General features: G+C 39.9%; 1 long non-coding RNA gene across 1 annotated transcript in view; it reads right to left on the bottom strand.

Annotated features, from left to right (window-relative positions):
- Nucleotides 1–1,668: 1,668 nt before the first annotated feature.
- LOC130598855 (uncharacterized) overlaps nucleotides 1,669–16,166 on the bottom strand; it is a 42,994-nt gene continuing 28,496 nt past the window's right edge. Inside the window, exon 3 of the long non-coding RNA XR_008972101.1 lies at nucleotides 1,669–1,881. This is a non-coding gene — a long non-coding RNA (uncharacterized LOC130598855). The remainder of the gene's footprint in view (nucleotides 1,882–16,166) is intronic.

Raw genomic sequence — 16,166 nt, forward strand, 5'->3', positions numbered from 1 at the left:
AAAGATGTGGTTTATTTTCAAGTGAAAGAAGTCAGGTGTCCAGACAAAGCCCAGAAGCCAGTCTTCAGAAATAGCATTCCCTGATATGAAAGTGTGTTCTGTTTCTTAAGGTTACTGGCCAAAATGTACTGATACCAAATATTTTTCCATAGTTAATGCATCCACCATAAAAGACACTTAAGAATGTCCTTGTTTAACTAGTCAAAACCATTCACATCTATCTATCTATCTTTAGTTTGATATTTGGAGTGAATAGATAGAAAGTACTAATTCTTTTGTTTGCAGTGACTGATACGTAATGTCATTCCTCTTGGTTCTCTTGCTTGCTCTGTGACTCTGAGGCAAGTGCCTTTGCTCTTTTATTGCCTTTACCCTTGTTTTTGTGAGACTACATTTTTCCAAGGGGCTTGTAAATAGGTGTTTCCAGTTCTATTTGTTCTCTTTAAGAAGCTTCCCTAAATCCTGCAATACATTTCTGGTATTTACTTCTGTTGCTTGAGTTTTCTGTTTTCTGAGAAGTTACATGTTTTAATGAATTATACATTTTATTCTATGTAATCTTAGGAGCTGCAGCTTCAAACATCTATTATTTACCCATGCATTGATTTCATATGCTTCCTCAGGGGGACTAACTGTAGTAAACCTGAATGTAATCAAGATCTTCATTTTGTCCACTTATCTGATACTACCAGTGTTTCTCCTCTAGTGCTAATATTTTCTGGGATCACACTGACATGAGCACTGATCTCCAGCTTTGTCCAAAACTGACCATTACTCCTCTGAATTTCCTTATCTGCAGCAATATTGTTGTCATTCTTTGCTCATGTTGTGGGAATTAATTATGACAACTTGCTATGAGCTGCTGCTGCATTTGCTGCCTCACTTTTCAAGTATGAGGCAGCTCTTCTGTTTGTGGTATTTGTCACAAGAAATCTGCTGATTTCTGTCTTCAGCTTTTTTTGGCCTGTTTTAGCTTAGGGTTTTGCAATTCCTTATGTGATCTGTGCCTCAGTTGCCTCCCTAAAATGTCTCACCAGATTTACTAATTTGTGTATTCATGTATGCTTTTGACTTCTTTTTCTATTTTTCCATAGACATTCCTCATACATCTTCAGAAGGCATGCAGTACTCTGTGCAGTTCGATAAGACAAAGGCATATTTTCTGAGAATTAAGGGAAAACTAATGGAAAAATCAGGCACTTCCAAGACAGCCATTATCAAAACTATTTTCAGACTGTCCTTTTTCATTTTTTGCAATAACAACATTTATTCCAACTTATTCTCCAGGGGTTAAGAAGTTCTAGGTAGGATGGTGATTATGGTTATTCTTATTCTGCATATTTTGTGCAGAGACTTTTCTTAATCAATGATCACCAAAGACCTGAAGTTTGATAACATCCACTTTGTTCATTGTCTGTTGTATCCATGTGCTTGCATTGCTTGAGTGTCTACACAATCCATTCAAATCACTCATGCAAGAGCCCCTTTTCATTAGTTACAATTCCATGGCTCCTGCTCTGTTTTCTACTAAAAAAAAATAGCAGCAAAGAATTATGCCATGAATCTCCCTGCACCTTTACTTTTAATGGGATTTGGATCAATGGAAACTAAAGTTCTTACCTGTATCTTTCACATTCATAATTGCATCTTCCCAAGTGGAACTTTTTATGGGGATGAGTGTTGATTATATTCCCTGTGCTAGCAGGAAACAGTTCTTGATGAGAATCACTTTCAGCCCAACATCCGAGGTCTTGGTCATTCCTCATTTTGCAACAGTATATGACAGGCATCTTCCATCTTCAGCTTGCTCTCAGTTCTCTGGTTATCAGTTCCGATTCAGTGAAAGAAAGTATAGCCCCAAATAAGCAGCATTTTCTGACTCTGTGAAGAGGGTAAATTGTGAATTTTGCCATCTGTGATGGTTTATTGTAACAATGACTGGTTTTGCTGTTGAAAACAGTTACTTCTCTTGAAAATGCAGTTCCTCAACTTTCTGACAAAAAATTCACAGCAAAGCCATAAATCCTTAACTTTAACCATTAAAACAGTTTTCTTTCTATATAAAAAGACAGCAAGGCTATTAAAGTACTGTTTTACCACTGAAAACAAATCAGGAGATCAACCATTACTGCACTCTGCTATCATCATCTCTGGCACATTAATTTCTTTAAACAAAAAGAACTTGGAAAACGTCATTGATGACCGCTCCCACCACAACATTGACACCATTGGCTCACAGATTTGTTCCCCTTTTAGCTAGTACTAAACCAGATCAGTCTTCTTTCACAAAATAAGCTGAGTTTGCTTGGAGCACCAGAAAACCTTCCTTTCTTATACGGTTGTTCTGTTAGCACTGTTAATTCAACTCAGCTTGACCCTACAAAACATTGTACCTGTTTGTTTGTGATGAGCTGTGGACCAAAAATGCACACATGAGCCCATGTGTTTAATCTGCAGGTATCACCTTCAGGTTAAACCTGGTCCCAAAGAAGTTGCAGGGGTCCAAGTGACTTAGGCAGAGCCAAAGACCCACATGCAGATATCAGAGAATGGTTTGGGTTGGAAAGGATCTTAAGGTCATCTAGTCCCAATGTCACCTCCCATGGTCAGGGGTGCCTCACACTAGACCATGTTGCCCAAAGCTCTGTCCAACCTGGTCTTGAACACTGCCAGGGATGGAGCATTTGCCACCTCTTTGCTCAACCTGTTCCAGTGCCTCACCACCCTCACAGTAAAGAACTTCTTCCTTATTTCTAACCTGATCTTCCCTTTTTTTAAGTTTAAACCCATCACCCCTTGTCGTATTACTACAGTTCCTGATGAAAAGTCCCTCTCCAGCATCCCTGTAGGCCCCCTTCAAGTCTCTGAGGTCTCCACGCAGCTTCTCTTCTCCAGGCTAAACAGCCCCTATTTCCTCAGCCTGTCTTCATACAGGAGGTGCTCCAGCACCTGCTCATCCTCATGGCTCTCTTCTGGACTTGAATAACAATTCATTTTTTACTGAAACCTCCTCATCCTAGGCCTTGCACAGGCAGCGGTCCATGGTAAAGAAATTATAATTGGTCTGCAAATGCATCTTGTATTATCTTCTTGAACCTCAGGTATGCCAGAAAAATGACAAAAATTTGCCATGACTCTTGAAGTTCAGAAATTGGTAAATGCTTACAAATACAAGAGGTTGCCATAGGCAATCATTTCAGACCCAGATGTACTCTCATTAGGTTAACATCGAGAAAATTTCTTAGGTGTGTTAGAGAAATTTCAAACCTCATTTCCTGAACACTAACAATGAAAAGCATCCCAAATGTACAGAAAGACAGATTCTCATCCTTGTACAAACACTGCGCTCTCATTAGTTTTCATTCACAAAGGTAATGAAGTAGGAAACAACAGACAGTTGAGGATTTACAACCCTAAGAAGATCAGTAAATAAAAGCAGCAAATTAGCCCAATATTTGGGCCATTTAAAGTCTTTTCTGGTGGGACTTAGTAGGCAATATATATCAGTTTTAGAAGATGTGTTCGAATGAGCAGCATCTAAATCAGGAGCATTATACACAATGAAGCAGGCTGACAGAAATCTATCTTCTAACTTGATGGCAGTAATTCATGCAGAATGTGGAGAGATTTATGCCAGGACTCAAGGAATATAATATTCCTCTTGAATTTACTAATTTTGGCAATCAATGTACTGTGAGTGGTACACTGCTGCCAGGAAAGATTTGTGGCCTTCCTGAAGTACCAATTACCTTCCATTTTCTACAGTAAAATTGTCTGGTAATGTAAGTGACAGCAGCAAATTTTACACATCCCTAACAATGGAAATGAATGTGCTTTTCCATCATGTCGAGAAGCAAATTTCATAAATAACATGAAATACAGAATGGGAATCTTTGGGACTGGTGCAGGAAAACATAATTTAGTATTTTTATATTTACATTTGTTCTACCAATCATATTTCCCATTACAACTGATTTTTCAACCTCAGGTCACACTAAAAAAGAGTATCATTGAGAGGCTAAGTTTGCTCATGTAAAGGGTGAGCAAAGATAAGGTAATCTTAAAACCAGCCCAGTGTGAACTGAAAATGCTATCTAAATGAATACTTCAAAGCTAATCAGAGCCAACTCTTGGCATGAAAAGTCTTTTGGATTTCCTAGTATCAGTCTTGTGTTCCAGACATTTATTAAGTCCCAGTTGTTGACTGTGGGACTCTCCTAGGAGATCCTGCCTCTTACACTCTAATCACAGTGCTGGAAAATCATGGATTCCCAAAACAGTCAATGACTTCTCTCCTGCCAGGTTCAACTGATAAAACTCTCTGAATAACTCTGTCTAAAACACTGATTTCATAGGTAATTCAGAAGTATTTTTTTAAGTAAAAGTTGCAGGTATTTGAGTGAAAAAAAAAACAGTAAAGAAACCCACATTATTTTTTCCCATTAAAAATATAAGTTCTGTGCCTACAAAAAGGAGCCTGAAGCCAAAATGTAGGTTAGACTTGCAAAATGGCATGGAAATAATCATCACCGAAGAACAGAGTATGAGCTCAGATTAGTTTGAGTATTTGAGAAGCTGCAAACATCTGAGAATTGCCTCTGGAACAAACCCAAAACAGAGGTTTAGGAAGGTCTTTAAATACAATCCTGAGAATCGATGGGCTGTAGGAGAATGCATCTGAAGAGCCCATTGGTCCTGAGGAGAAATTTTCAAGGGCTAACACACTTAAACAACCATTTGGAAGCTTATTTTGGAAAGTGGGTGATTCCACAAGTCCATTTTGTGTGTGTTTATTATCAGTGAGATGGTTCTAGCTTTGACTGTGACAACTTGAATTTTTATCTACCCAACTACAGAATCTATGTTTGAATTTTAGCCTGAGTAGCGTCATTAAATATCAAAGATGCTCATGTACATGCTGAAATGGTATAGTCCACTTGATAGCTCACTGTACTACATGAATCCTATTTTGTCATTTTGAAATAATTCTATCTTTTATAGCACATTAGCTCAGCTGCTTATAAATTGCTACCTCACCATGTAGGTGAGCAACTGGAGTGAGAAGAGAGTAGAGCCACAGCCGTGATATCACATTCATAAGCAATATCCTTCTATCTTGACAACTGCCTTTGCGTCTTCCTTACTAGGCCCATGAAAGCAGGTTCCATGCTGCAGCAGGCAAAGGAGTCCTCTGCTCAGAGGACAACTTGGAACAGGCATAAGTATAGTGAGAATCATATGGGGATCCAGCCTCGGATCTCACTTCCATGCCACTTCACTCATCCTTAGAGGTTACTGAGACACAGGAGCAGGTTAAGCAGTTTAGAGGGAGAGGTTGGTATCTAACTGTTCAGAGTGAGGTGAAAGCTCCTTTCCCTGGACTACATTACTGGAAGTAGTTTAATAAGACAGTTTGACAAAAAAAAAGATCAGGAAATCCACACATTAGATCTAGGATATTGTAAAATGAAGTGCAAATGCAAGGAAAGCCTACGCCTGATTTTTACTGGATATGCTGTGCAATTCATAGAATCATAGAATAGTTAGGGTTGGAAAGGACCTTAAGATCATCTAGTTCCAACCCCCCTACCATGGGCAGGGACACCGTTCACACTAAACCATATCAATTGGCATAAGCCAGGTATGATGGAATGATTTGAAGAGCCAGGACTTTATCTAATGAGACCTCAAACTCAGTCTCAGCTAAATGGTCCTTCAAGAAAAAAGGATATAAATGCCTCAGAGAAGATCTTAGTTGCTTTGCAGACCTAATGGCATTAATTATTGGGCAAAAATCACAGAACCAAATGATAAGTATAGCAAAATGTCTTTCTCAGCTGCTCAGTGGGTGGTTGTGCCTATTGAGATCAGTTAAAAGGACAACTGGAGCTAACTGACAGCCTGCAACCACACTAGAAAACTGTTAATGGTTTGTTAAGCAGTTCTCCCATTGTAGCTGTTACCTGATTTAACCTTCCTCAAATGATCAAAAAAAAGAGGGGAGGAAGAAAAGCAGAGAACACCTCTTTAGTGAGGTGTTACAAAAGCTTTATTTGTTGTGACAAGCTGACATTATCGAGACTGGGAGGAGTGAAAATGTGGCAGAAAGAGTGGCCTAACAGGCCATCACATGCTTTAAGCTGTGCAGGAGGAAAACCCTGTAATTGACAGCATCAAACATTTACAGAAAGATCATGAAGAATTAAAGTTGATGGAATGCCTGATTCCATCTGGGAGAGAAGGTCAGTAGAAACACTCAGGAAAACCAGTGCCTGGAAGAGATTTATCATGTCGGGCAGGGGAACAATATTTTCCTCTCTGTTGGTAAAATCAAGTTATTTGTGCTGATTTTGGTGGAAGACAAAAGATTACATCTTGCACTCCACTGAAGGTTCTGGAGTCACTTATGACCAAGCTGATTCTGTAGCAATTTGTATCTACTTTGAAGTAGTTAATTTGAAGTACAGGCAGTGAAAAACTACAAACAGAAGCTATATACACACATTGCACAAGTAGAGACTACAATGAACTCTGTTCTGACTCACATTTAAAACCTCTTTGCTGTTTTTTGCATGCATATAGGTACAGATAATAGCCAGCCTGAAGAAATGCAGTGAACATACAAGAGCTTTATGGCACAGTACTGAGTCCCAGACAAACACAGTCCTCGAGCCACGCACAGAGCCAAGATTTCAAACAAGAGAGGAATCACAGAAAAGGAGAATAAAGATGCCATAGGAGCAGAAAAAACACAGGGAGAAGACAGGAAAGTGAGAAAACATGGACACTGTGAAGCCCTCAAGCCCTTGTATGTCAGCTTTTGCTCATTCTTGCTTTTCTTATCTTGTGTTAACCTCAACACCTTTTCAAGGGTTTAAGTCGGAAAATGATGACACGGCTGCTTTGGAACAATGAAGGCTGGAGGCGGTTGCATACTGTAAAGCTGTGGTGATTTAATGACAAATCTCCTGGGGACTAGGGCTTTCTGACTCCTATAATCATCAGCAAACCAGTACAAGTGTGTTTTAATTCAATCCTCATTTCACAATCTTGCACTCTGCTGTATTCATATTAGCTAAAATAATCTGGAGATGCTTCTTACTCTGAATACAAGTTTCTAGTTGATGGTACAAGTAATGAATCTGTTCTTGATATAAAATTATTTCTGCCTTGAGAAGCACTTTCTCATTTCACACAGCATTTGTACCTAAAGCTTCAGGATGCTCCTGAGCAGAAAAGTGTTGTTTACAAGAGTTGATTCCATGCTTCAATATATTGGTGCTATTCCAAACTGCATTGCAAGACAATGGCCCAGGGACTCATGGATCAGGCATGTAGTAGTCTCGTGTAAGTGCCATGCCATTTTTTAGCCTCACTGGGAGCCAAACCGTCTTTTCCAAGGAACTAGTTGATTGATTTTTACTTCTCTATAACTATAAATGGCACTCAGGCACTTCAAGAAACCCACAGCCTACTCTTGTGGAGGAATTAATGGACTGAATGAGCTTTTGGTACAAAACAACTAAATTGTCTCATAATGATGGGCTCTCCGAATTAAATCAGTGACATTAAAGTCCTTACCACCTTCTATTTGCCCTTTTTATGGAGAAAGAATAAAAGCTTTATCATACAATGTCTATCACTAATCAATATGAAATGAATTTGAAATTCAGACTTGCCAAGAAAATATTCATATACAGAAAATAAGATAAGAAAGTTACAAGTAATCTCAAACATTATTCATAAGAACTTTTCACGATCAGTTTTTAAGCATTTTCCTATCAAAGACAGATTCACTCAAACTGCAGGGAATTATTAACATGTAATACTGAGGACACAGTACTTTAAGATCCCTTTCACCGGGGAAGGAGAACTGCGTTCAGTGTCAGGAGATATGGATTTAGATATTTGAGGTAGTGAACTACTGTGCCTGTTTTTAGATGATGATAATCCATGAACACAGTCTGCCAGGGAAGTGTTAGCTTCTTTCCTGCTCTCACTGTCTAGACAACATAATCTGGGTATAGGCTTTTACTTGTCCTGACAGTAGTTGGTAATGAACAGGTCTCTTTCACCTTCACACTTTGAAAAATAGAGCATGCATAGCCAGAGGAAAACACAGATCATGGATTCTGCTATATCATCTGGATTTCTTATTCATGTGTAAATACAGTACTTCAGACAGGAACACTGCTCATATACACAAACCAAGCAGGCTGAGCTCTGAACTCAGCTGCTGGAAGAACAAAATTCATACAATTAATTCAATGTAATTCTTGAAGTTCTGCTACACTTACGTTTTCAGTGCAGTAAACCATTTAGTTGAATTACTCCAGCATTAGTTGAAGCAGGAGGTGTTCCTAATTTTCCTGGGGTTTGAATGAAAGCAGAAGGCATTTGAATGGAGAACCATTCTGTCTGTCTATCGCTGTCCATTCTGTAATCCAGAAAGTTTGAGATCAGACTTTATATTTTCTTTCATTCACTTGGAAATAATTTATCATATTTATTTTATACTCTCCTGGGACTGTAATACAAAAAAAAACCTCCTAGATTCTGCATGTTAATTTTCCAATGACTGAATTTAAACAAACCTAATAATTTTCCCACCTACAAAGGAGGGATGCCAGGCTGTCGTGGTTTAAGTCCAGCTGTGCAGCTCATTCACTCACTCCCCCCTCTTTCCTCCCCTGCGCTCCTGGAGGGATGGGGAGGAGAATCAAAAGAATGTAACTCCCACGAGTTGAGATAAGAACAGTTTAGTAACTAAGGTATAACACAAATCACTGCTGCTACCACCAATAATAATGGTAAGGGAAATAACAGGGGAAGAGAATACAATACCACCCGCCAATCGATACCCAGCCCAACCAAGCAGTGAACTAGCCCTTCCGGGTAACTGCCCCCACTTCTACCTCCTGGGCGTGACGTGCTGTGTTATGGAATACCTCTTTGGCTAGTTTGGGTCAGGTGTCCTGTCTCTGCTTCCTCCTGGCTTCCCCTCCTCCCTGGCAGAGCATAAAACACATAAAGTCCTTGTTCAGACTAAACATTTGAGCAGTAACTAAAAACATCGGTGTTATCAGCACTGTTCCCAAGCCGAAAGTCAAAAACACAACGCTGCACCAGCTACTAAGAAAGAGAAAAAAAATGACTGCTGCTGCTGAACCCAGGACACAGACTCACAGGGACGGAGTTTTAACAAGACCACCCATGGTCCATATTCAACAGGGAAACGCAGCGCTCATATGCCATCTGTTTCTCTCATAGGTGAAATGTGCAACTTTCAAGTCACTGTTGCCTGCTTATTGACCAGGATCCTACCAATGCAACCCATAACCCTTCAGAAAAGAACTGTCTTTAGTGCCACAACATCACTTTCACTTTGATTTTCGTAGTTATTGTCACCAAAGTATTGGTAAAGACCTACCACTGTTTGTGAGAAAAAAACCAAACTTGCCTGTGGCAGAGAAGTATGCAAATGAGACATGAAGTCTCAATCTTTCTCTCTGGTTCTGTTTCTTTTTCAAGCATGCTGCCATCAAAACCATCCTTGCACATTTCTTTAGGTCTAATCTTGCTTTGCCTGTTTTCTTGACAAAGGGGGAAAGAGACAAAAAGGTGAAAATAACACTGTTTCTGAAATATCACTGTCCCTGTTTTGAAGAAAGCATAATTCCAGCTGCTACTTTTGCGTAAGAGAGATCAAGTGCATAACTTAGCTCCTTTACAGCTACATTTTGTTACGAAAAGACAACTGTTTAGTTATGTGGCTGCTTTTCTTTTCAAAACAGGGATTCAATACCCAGGAATGTAAGAATTATGTTATTAACAAGAAAAAAAACTCTCACACTGGGATATCTCTTTTCTGGTCTCTGGCCTCTCTCAAATAATGCGCAGATAACAACCAAATCTGCGTTTACACAGTCTTATCATTACACAAAATGCTGAAAACTGAATTAGATCTGCATTGAAATGGGGTCATGGTAGCCTGTGGAAAATTTAATCTCTCATGGATTATCACTGTCCCATCTTCAACTTAATTTACAGCCACACATTAAATGCTACAATGCATAAAAGCTTTTTGGTATGGGTTGTAACCAAGTGAACTGTTTTATTTTTGATAGTCAGTACCAACAAATGAGATCTGCTCACGTACCCACAGTGCACAGCACTTCTATAGGCTGTACTTCTTGTGGGCATTTATGACCTTGGGTGGTTGAAGGCACCTTGCAGCCTCATGTCTGACTGTAATTAAAGACTTCAGATCAAGTGAAATGCCAGACCTTTGCTATTTGCCATCACTGGAAACCTATATGGAAAGGAGCAACAAAATTCAGGTTTTCAAGCAGAGCTGAGGATGCCCACCCTCAGTGTCAAACTCAGCCAGTAGAGAAGCCTGAATTTCAAAGGTTTATTTCCTGATGGTCTGGTACAAAAATAGGCCAACAGACTTCAACAGGCTACCTAAAGGTAGCTGCTTCATGCAGAACTGTGTAATTTCATTTGTTCTAATGTTTAACAGTGAAAGTCCACTTTATTTCTAATGTTTTAAGTGCCTTACTACAGAATTCAGGATCATAGTGAAAATCAGAGTTAGCCTTTAGGACCAGTAACAGTCCTATGCTTTCTCCTTCCCCCCTTTCCCTTCTCCCTGACTTTTTACCCTTTTCATTTTCCTCCCTGCAGCAATCTTCTGTCTGGGTTTCACACACAATATTTTTTCCCATTAATCTCTTTGATAATTAGCCATTAAATGTTCATGTTTTAATTTTAATTAGCATTACTTTCAAAAGAGACAAATAGAGAACCAGTGCTTTCATATTTCAGAACTGCTGTTTCAGATTGGATGCTTTTTGCATACAGCCGCCATCATATCAAAAATCTGCCTTCAGTTCCTTTTAGGAAAGATATGTTTTGAACTAGATGAACTAAAAAAAAAAAAAAAAAATCCTTAAAGGTGGGGAAGAGAGGAGAACTGAAACAAAACCTTTGATAAAGCAAGATCCAGACCCCTATTAGAGCAACTGACATAGGTGGTTTAGGCTTCATTAGGCACCTTTCAAGTGAACACAGTCACTGACATTATTGAGGTGTTCTGTCATTTCACTATGAGGTGTGTGTCGTCCCCCCCCTTAGAATTCTTATATTTATACTAAAAGAAACACCAATGTCACCAAACAAAACAATTCCTTCCCAATTTGTTATTGTGTTAAGTGCACTAAAAGCCAAACCTGGCCTTCAGCTCACTTAATCGCTCTCCTTTTCTAATGCATCCCCATCTATTTGTGAACAGTAAACAATTCTCCTTACAGTATCAGGTAGGCTAAGCAACCCAAGCTCTTTTCAGGATCTGATCTATGCAATAGGGCTAGCCTGAAGCATAGCACTGCATTCACCTAGATCAGCTCACCCATACTTGCTTAGGCCTGCATATTTCCATTAGCACAGCAGTGGTTTTGTGCTAATTAATGCTGCCACTCAGCACAGCTAAGTTAGCTGCAAGAAAATGCTGACACCATTGTATTACTTTCAATTTAGAACTAGTTTTACCATAGCTACTCAGGGCTCTGCACAGTGCTGCATTGCACAATGTATACATACCATTAACAGCCTCTTGTAGAGCATGTTATCTTCCCCTGACTGTCCAACTAGTCCTTTGTTGCACTTCTTTCCTACCTCTGCTGGAAATACTACACCAAATACATAAGAAAAATCAAATCTTCCTCCTCCCCAGCAGCCTTGTAGCCATTTTCCAACAAACTGAGGCTGTCAATATGGAAGAAAGAAGAGAAAAGCCATCGCAATTCCTTCCTCTTTCTCTTTCCTTCCCCTACCATTTCTTACTGAAGCTTCCAGCAGTCACATGAATAGCACAGCCTTCAGACTGAGTCATGGACATAAAAGAACAAAAGACAAGTGGTATTAAAAATGGCATTCCAGCTGTGCGTACAGCAGCAGCAATTGTCTGACTGGTTAGGTGTGTGATTTGTTCCCATTCCCATTTCTTCTCACCTTGTGGGATGACATGACAAGGTGTAAATGGATAATGTGGCTTATCAGCACTATAACAAGACTAGAACCATCTTCGTAGGAAGGAAGACACACTTGATGATGATGTAAAAGCTGCCATGGGGCCAGACTGCAGGCAAAGAGGCAACTCCACTGGGGTTATGCTGTTGAGACAGTGAGGTGCAGGACCTGATAGTGAGAAAAGAGCCTGGGAGTGCAAGGAATGCCATGGTGTTGGGGTGGCACAAGTCAGGTTCACAAGAAGCTCCACCTGGGGGCAAGGATTTGGGGTAAGATTCAGCCAGGTGAGTTCATTGTTCTGTTTTCTACAGCTTAGGGTGCAAGGAGTTTGGGATATGGAGACCTGGGCTGTAGAAATTCTCACAGAGCATGTAGAAAGCATGAAAAGGCTGAACTAAAGCTTTCCTCCTCATCTGTCATCCTCCAAGCCACAGTTAACAGTAAATCCAGTCACTGGTCCCTAAACACATGCCATTGTACTTCGTTCAAGCACATTTGTTCCATTTCTGTTATTCCAGTTTCACACAAATGTTGCAGATGGAACGCCTGCTCTATTCCACTTCTACTGGGCACAGAACACCTACCCATTGCAATCCAAGGTTAGGATCCAGTGCTGCAATAATAAAGGATAAAGGTTCAGAAGAATTTCCTATTGATAGAAGGAATCACCACCAGCAGAATGAGCTAAAAAAACAAATTTTCTCAGCTAAAGCTGGCAGAAAAACAAGGTTACAGAGAATGGGGCAGTTACAGCAGCTGCATGGAATAAAAGTTGCATCAATTACTACCAAAGATTTGAACCTGTGGCCCTCATCTTCCATGTAATTAACCCAGCCACTGATTTCTAGTAACAGGCTATTAAATTACCCTGAGCTAACAAATATTTAACCGTGGATATAAACCACATGAGTTCTAAGAGAAGAACTTGATAAAAGGAAATTAACTTTTTAAATGAAGCGCATTTTCCAGTGAGGAAAGAAAAATCACACACATGAAAAATCCCACCTGATAAGCTTTAACTGCCATTTGAACCCCTGACAAAGAAAGGGATCCTAAGACCAAGCTCTAGGTGGTTCTTTAGAGGCCAGCTACTCGCTGCTGATCTCTTCCAAACTAAATATGATCAGTAACAACAGTTCCATTTAGCATTAACAGGAATTATTACGCATGTGTGGCATAAGCAATTTCAGCCTACCATGGCATTTGGCTGAAAGCCTGATGATATTTTTTTGCATTTATAGTGCAGTATGTGAACATTCTCATTTTTTTCTATTTTTCACACCGTGAATTATTCAAGCTTTATTTCTTGGCCCTGGGAAACAGTACTATCCTGGGCTGCCATCCAAGAAGGGCTTCTTAAAGGACTAACAAGTTTGGATTAACTCTGTAAGATATGAAGTCACTTGATTATTCTAGAAAGAGGAATAAAACTGAATTCAAATCACTTTAATTTCTCTATAAACTTTCCTGCTGGTGGAAGTGCTTGGTGATCAGCCCAGGATAAGTGAATTCTCAGAGCAAGTGCATCAGAAGTACCTACGTCTGCCTTACATTGGCTTTTTTTTTAGTAGGGCTAGGAAGTGCAAGAGGCCCAGAGAATCTCTCTTGATGCTACTGCTCTGTTCCATTTGATCTATTCTGATACTTTGCTACAGTGATACAGGGATGCCAGAGAGGTACTTTTTGTTAGGGACTCTAGGAATAGGACAAAGGGTGATGGGTTTAAACTGAAACAGGGGAAGTTTAGGTTGGATATAAGGAAGAAGTTCTTTACTGTGAGGGTGGTGAGGCACTGGCACAGGTTGCCCGAAGAAGCAGTGGTTGGAACTTGATCTCAAGGTCCTTTCCAACTCAAACCATTCTATGATTCTATGAATATAAAGGTAAGAATAAAATGACAAGGTAAGGGGCATGAGCAAGAGAGATATTATGGGTAAAAATTATTTGTTAACACTGGAACCTGTACAAGTTCTTAGAAACTGTGATGATATAAACTTAAAAAAAAAAATCAAGGAAATAAACTAGCCACCATGTTTTGTCAGATTTAAGCTTTTTTGAGTACTCTTAGAAACGAATCCCAGATCCAAATGCTGCCCACAATACTGTTTTATGTTGTTAGGCATCTTCTTCATCTGCTTGTTCTAGAGCAGCTCATTTCAACAGCAATTATTCAACAGAAATCATTTCTGCCTGCAGCAACTAGGATCATGTGTTATGACACTTCTGAGTATAACTGATCTCTCCTGATGTGTACCAGCTGGGGTTCTGGGGCTAGCTCCAACTAAGGACTTCAATGCCTCGGGCAAGACTTGAACAGAAGTAAGGCTCCTAAATTCAAAGCTACAATCCAAAATACCCACAGGGAGCCGCTGCCCAAGATCAGAGGCATCTGAACTATCCAGCTACCTCCTTGCTTAGCCTTAAAGTTCCCTAAACAGTAGAATTCTGCTTCCAGATGTGTCCTGAAGTGCTCCCACCAGAGCAATTGGTCAAGCCTACATCATTCCCCCATCCCTGAGTGTTTTCCTGTGGTAGCAGTTCCAGAGCATGCCAACATACTAGAACTCTCTATATTATATATTCTATATATATGTATATATACATGTGTGTGCATATATATGTGTCTATAACTATATATTCTTTATGTTAGTTAAAGTACTCTTCCAGGCATTGTGAGAGTTTGTCAAAAAGAGGAGTTCAAGGTTGAGCATTATGATTTATCCTAATGATCCAGATGGGTTTTTCGCAAGACAGATGTCTTTGATAACACGTCTTTCCCTGGATCAAGCCACAGTCTGGCATCCAGTAACATGAAAAAGGATCCTTTGGGATGAAAAGCACTACGCAAATGCAAGTACCCTTTTATTATTTATGTAGTATGTTTTCCACTCTGAAAGTAAAGAGCAGATTAGGCCCCAGATTGGTAACCATGCAAAATCTCTCTCTGGACCCCTGGAAGAGAATTATTCAGAAAGGCAACGAAGCTGCTTAAGAAAATAAAGCTTTTGAATTAAAACCACAGGGTGCAAAACATGGGGCTCCCATGCTGAGAAAAGCAGAAAATGGCAGAAAAAACCCTGCACTAAATCGTATCCAAAAGAGTGACAGACTCTGTTTTACAGAGCAGGCATTACCAGATACATTCAGCAGCAGCCCCAGTGATGTGTTCAATTACTGAGACAAGATTTTCATGCAAAGTGAACAGCTCAGTAAGTAATTAATTGTGGTGCAGATCCTTTGAACACTGAGAGCTGCGTTATGTTCCGGCTGTCACCACTTGTTCTGCAAAAATCAGAAGATTTTACATACCAGCTTCTGTTGAACACAGAATTTCTTTCTATTTTCCAAGTGAAACTCCGACAGAAACAAGATGTGCTACAAAGAAGGGGTTTACTCAAGACTTTTAGACCAGCTTTACAGGTGCATCAGACAACTCTGTATAAACAAGTTATTAGTCAAGCTATGTTTTGGTGGCAGCTGTATCTAGGCTGTTTGTCAGGGATAGAAAGCCTGAAGGCTTAGTGGATGGGGCAGGGATCACACATAGGAAGAGGCTTTCCAAAGCAAATTGGAATAGCAGTGCTTGACAAGAACTTACTGGGAATCAAACTGCAGTCAGACATACTTTTCCAAGTGAAGTTAAACTATGTTTAGAAGAGAGAAGCATCAACTATTCATCAGTACCTGATCTGACAGAGCCTCCTGCTGTCCTTCAGATCTACTGGCAGTCTACACTTGTTGCCCCTGGTGCCTAGTTTAATATTTAAGTGATCACAGCTAATACTGAAAATAAACTTTCTTTCATGACTTTCACATTCCTAAGCTGATACTGACCTCCACTAAGTTCCCAAAGCCTGGCTTCCTCTCTCATCCAGGTGCAGATTGATTAGAACACCTATGGATGCCAGACTCCTAGCTAGTACCAACCAGTGCACCATAGACTCTGTGATCATGTAGGAGCTGCATTGTGTACTATGCTTCCTTATTCCTCTAAAGCAGAGATGCTCATGAAACCATCTAAGACCAATGCTGAGGGGCAGCTTAGGAAACTATATCATTACCTATGGTGGAGACAGCAGTGTAGTCACTTCAGCTGTATTTTCTCTTTTCTCTGCATCCTCCTGAGTACGAAA

Source organism: Pezoporus wallicus, unplaced genomic scaffold (assembly GCF_028554395.1).
Source record: "Pezoporus wallicus isolate ANWC-B61680 ecotype Strahan unplaced genomic scaffold, APGP_CSIRO_Pwel_v1 contig_6382, whole genome shotgun sequence".
Classification (NCBI taxonomy): Eukaryota; Metazoa; Chordata; class Aves; order Psittaciformes; family Psittacidae; genus Pezoporus; species Pezoporus wallicus.